Below are 5,355 nucleotides of genomic sequence, written 5' to 3'. Positions count from 1 at the left end.
TCTGTGGCTGCTTTCAGACTTTCACGGATTACCTTTACTTTCTGTTCGGCATCCTTAATCAAATCAACTCCGAAAATTTTACTTTCACCGAGCTCGGTCCAAAACAATGGTGTATGGCATTTACGACCGTACAAAGCCTCGTAAGGTGCCATCTTAATACCTGATTGAAAACTATTATTGTAAGCGAATTCAATCAAAGGTAAATACCGTTCCCATGAACCACTGAACTCGAGGATGCAACATCTTAATATATCCTCAAGTATCTGAATTATCTGCTCAGATTGACCATCAGTTTGGGAATGAAAAGCAGTGCTAAAATGCAGCTTGGTACCCAAAGCTTCTTGCAATTTCCTCCAAAATCGCGAGGTGAATCTCGGATCTCTATCCGACACGATAGAAATAGGTACCCCGTGTAATCTCACAATCTGAGAAACGTACAATTCAACTAGTCTATCCAATGAAAAATCCATACACACGGGGATAAAGTGAGCCGACTTAGTCAGTCTATCGACAACAACCCAAATCGCATCCTTCTTACTTGTTGACAATGGCAGTCCAGACACAAAGTCCATTGTGACTCGATCCCATTCCCACTCGGGTATCATGATCGGCTAAAGTAATCCTGAAGGCACTTGATGTTCCGCTTTCACTTGTTGACATATTAAACATCTCGAAACAAGGTCGGAGATGTCTCATTTCATACCATGCCACCAAAACCAACGTTTCAAATCGTTGTACATTTTCGTACTCCCCGGGTGACTTGACATTCGGCTACAATGGGCTTCGTTCAGAATCATCGAAATGAGTTCTGAACTCCTTGGAACACACAAACGACTTCTGAACCTCAAACAATCATCATCAACTTTCTGGGCTTCACGAATTTGATGAATCAATAATGGTTTGGCTTTTAATTTAGCAACTAACACATTGTCAGGTAGAACAAACAAATGCACATTCATTGCTCGTAAAGCAACCAATGACTTCCGGCTTAAGGCGTCCGCAACCACATTAGCCTTTCCCGGGTGGTAATCAATGACAAGCTCGTAATCTTTCAACAACTCAAGCCAACGTCTTTGTCGCAGATTTAAGTCTCTTTGAGTCATCAAATATTTGAGACTTTTGTGATCCAAAAATACATGGCACTTTTCACCAAATAAGTAATGTCGCCATATTTTTAAAGCAAATACGATGGCAGCTAGTTCAAGATCATGGGTCGGATAATTTTTCTCATGTGGCTTTAATTGTCTCGACGCATAGGCCACAACTCGACCTTCTTGCATCAATACGCAACCCAACCCAAGTAGGGATGCGTCACTATAAATGACAAACTCTTTGCCTGATTCGGGTTGCACTAAAATTGGAGCTTCAGTCAAATAAGTTTTTAGTTGATCAAAACTTTTCTGACATTTCTCCGTCCATTCGAACTTAACATCCTTTTGAAGTAGCTTCGTCATTGGTGTGACTATCATCGAGAAACCTTTGACAAATCGTCGGTAATAACCGGCGAGTCCCAGGAAGCTCCAAACTTCGGTAATATTTCTTGGAGGCTTCCAGTTAAGTATGGCTGAAATTTTGCTCGGGTCAGCTCGAATACCCGATGCGGATACCACATGACCCAAGAAGCTAACCTCTCTTAACCAGAACTCACACTTACTGAACTTAGCATATAACTGCTTATCCCGCAAAATTTTCAACACCAGTCTCAGGTGTTCAGCATGTTCGGTCTCATCTCTTGAATAGACCAAGATGTCATCAATGAACACAACTATGGACCGATCCAAATATGGTCTGAAGATCCGATTCATCAAATCCATAAATACCGCAGGGGCATTAGTGAGCCCAAATGGCATCACTAAGAACTCGTAGTGACCATATCTCGTCCTGAAAGCAGTTTGGGTATGTCCGAATCTCGAATTCGCAACTGATAATAGCCCGATCTCAAATCTATTTTTGAGAACACTGAGGCTCCCTTCAGTTGGTCGAACAAATCATCGATACGCGGCAACGGATATCTGTTCTTTATCGTCACTTTATTCAGTTGACGATAGTCAATGCACAACCTCATGGTTCCGTCCTTCTTTTTCACGAACAATACTGGTGCACCCCAAGGTGAGAAACTTGGTCGAGCAAAACCTCTATTCGTCAATTCTTGCAACTGAGCTTTCAACTCTTTTAACTCGGTTGGTGCCATACGATACGGAGCTATCGAAATCAGCGTAGTCCCAGGTACAAGTTCAATACCAAACTCTACCTCCCGAACAGGTGGTAAACCCGGTAATTCTTCAGGAAAAACATCCGGGTATTCACAAACCACCGGCACAGATTCGGGTTTCTTTTCTAATTCTTTGTCATCCAGTACATACGCAAGGTATGCTTCGCACCCTTTTCTTACATATTTCTGGGCCAACATTGCTGATATTACAGCTGGCATCCCCTCCAAGTCCGTAGACTCAACTCGGATTACTTCGTTATTTGCGCACCTCAAATCAATAGTCTTGCTTTTGCAGTTCACAACCGCATCATGCGCGGTCAACCAATCCAAACCAAGAATAACATCAAATTCATCAAACGGCAAAAGCATCAAGTCCGCCGGAAAACAGGAACCTCGAATTTCTAAGGGACATTTCTTACACACTTTGTCGACCAGCACGTAACGACCCAAGGGATTTGACACCCGAATTACGAACTCAGTAGACTCAATGGGTAAAGTCTTACTGGATGCTAAGGTTTCACATATGTAAGAATGAGTAGAACCGGGGTCAATCAAAGCAATTACATTAGTATCCAAGAGAGTAAAAGTACTGGTAATAACATCAGGCGAAGAAGCATCCTCGCGGGCACGTATAGCATAAGCTCTAGCAGGCGCACGAGCCTCGGATCTGGTCGTAACATCTCTAGATCCTCTCTGACCACCACCAGCATTACCCGTATTTTCAGATGGTCTACCTCGAGCAGTGGTAGCACCCGGTTTCCCACTCTGATTTACATTCTGTTCAGACAACCTCGGGCAATCTTTAATGAAGTGGTCAACTGATCCGCACTTGTAACAGGAGCGGTCAGGGAATCTACAACTCCCCGAATGCCATTTACCGCAATATCGACATTTCGTTCTGTCTCGACGTTCATCCCCAACACTGGCGACCGAAGTGCCTCGTGTACCCACAGGGGGTCGATCACGATCTCGTCTAAAAAGGCCCGAAGTGCCTCTCTACCAGCCCACATCATCTCGAAATTTCTTCGATGCCTATTGAAGAGACTTTCCCGAGGATCTTTTACGAAACTCTCCAGTTCCCTCATCAACTTTTTGTTTTTCTTTTCTAAGCTCTTCGGCTTTACAAGCTCGCTCGACAAGTACTACGAACTCTCGTATTTCAAGAACGCCAACGAACATTTTTATATCTTCATTCAGCCCATCCTCGAAGCGTTTACACATAATAGCCTCGGACGAAACACATTCCCGAGCGTATCTACTAAGTCTAACAAATTTTCGCTCGTAATCAGTAACTGACATAGAACCTTGCTTAAGCTCAAGAAATTCCTTCCGTTTTTGATCAACAAATCTCTGACTGATATACTTTTTCCGAAACTCAGTTTGGAAAAACTCCCAAGTTACTTGCTCTCGGGGCACAACAGAAGTCAGAGTACTCCACCAATAGTAGGCAGAATCGCGTAGCAAGGAGATAGTACACTTTAGGCATTCATCGGGTGTACAAGATAGCTCATCAAGTACCCGGATAGTGTTGTCCAACCAAAATTCAGCTTGCTCGGCATCGTCGCTATCCGTAGCCTTAAATTCAGTAGCCCCATGTTTTCGGATTCTGTCAACTGAGGGCTTATTTGACCTTATTTGGTCAGTTACCGGAGGTATTGTAGGTGCGGGGGTGGTATTAGTTGGGAATGGAGGTTGTGGGACAGCCGTATTAGTTCGAATGTATTGGTTGAACCAATCATTCATCACGCTATAGAAAGCTTGTCCAGCTTCATCATTCGGGTTACTAGCATTAGGTTGAGAGTCCGCCGGCGCTGTCCCTTGTGTGGGAGCAAGCGCTACACTCTCAAGATCATCAGCTACCTCTCGGTCGGGATCAGGATCCATTACTATAAATAAACACATTTACAATTGTCTGAAATCACCACACTATCAAGTAATCACATAAAATGGCATGTATAGCTAGACCCAACGCATTACGGTAGTCCCAGAATCGACTAAACCGTAGCTCTGATACCAATCAAATGTAACACCCCGAACCCGAGACCGACACCGGAGTCGAACACGAGGTGTTAACAGACTTTAAACCCCTTATAAAAATATTTCTCAGACACTGCCAATCTGCGTACTAGTCACTTTAAAAATCATATCTTGAGTTTCACAACTCGAAAATCAGTTTCGTGATTTTTCCCTGAAACTAGACTCATATGCCCATCTACATATTGTTTTCTAGAATTTTTGGTCGGGCCAATTAGTACAGTTTATTAGTCAAAGTCTCCCATGTTACAGGGATCGACTACCCTGACCTTTGCGCATTACGACTTGGATATCTCCTTGTACAGGGCTCCAATACTGATACCGTTTGTTTCTATAGAAATTAGACTCAGAGAGAAATCTATCCACATATAGTATGACTCCTAATTATCTCTGGTTAATTTGTAATGAATTTCCAAAGTCGGAACAGGAAATCCAGAAACCGTTCTGGCCCTGTCTCATGAGAACCTGAATATCTCTTAACATACTATCCGTATGATTGTTTCGTTACTTTCCTATGAAATTAGATTCATCAAGGTTTGTTTACATAATTTATTCACTATTTAATTCCCTTCCTACTATTTTTAGTGATTTTCCAAATCTACATCACTGCTGCTGTCAGCATCTGCCTTTAAGGTAGACTTTACCTATTTCATGGTTTCCATGATTCAACTAGCCCTTTTTTGCATAAATAGCACAATTTATGAAAGTGATTAACCATCCCCATGGCCAATCCTTGTCAAGCATATCCACACCAAATGATTATAACAATATACTCAAACACATATAAGCCATTTTCGCATGGCTATCCAAAATTTATACAAGTCCAAAGGGTCCACGACCCACAACAAACGGGTAGTCCTATACATGCCATTTCGAAGTTCAACCAAAATTGTACCAAAAGGGGGCTTTGATAGTGTGGGCGACTTTGACCTCAAGATCCCGAGTCCGATAGCTGGAGAACCAAATCTATAAAACAGAGGAGCAATGAAACGGAGTAAGCAATTTATGCTTAGTAAGTTTTGAGCAAGGAATTCCAGAACAACAAAAGTATAGCATTCATATAGCTAAACGGATAATTTCATATGCACAAATTTACGATATCGTACTTG

Source organism: Gossypium hirsutum, chromosome D12, assembly GCF_007990345.1.
Source record: "Gossypium hirsutum isolate 1008001.06 chromosome D12, Gossypium_hirsutum_v2.1, whole genome shotgun sequence".
Classification (NCBI taxonomy): domain Eukaryota; kingdom Viridiplantae; phylum Streptophyta; class Magnoliopsida; order Malvales; family Malvaceae; genus Gossypium; species Gossypium hirsutum.
Note: the sequence above shows the minus strand (reverse complement) of the source record.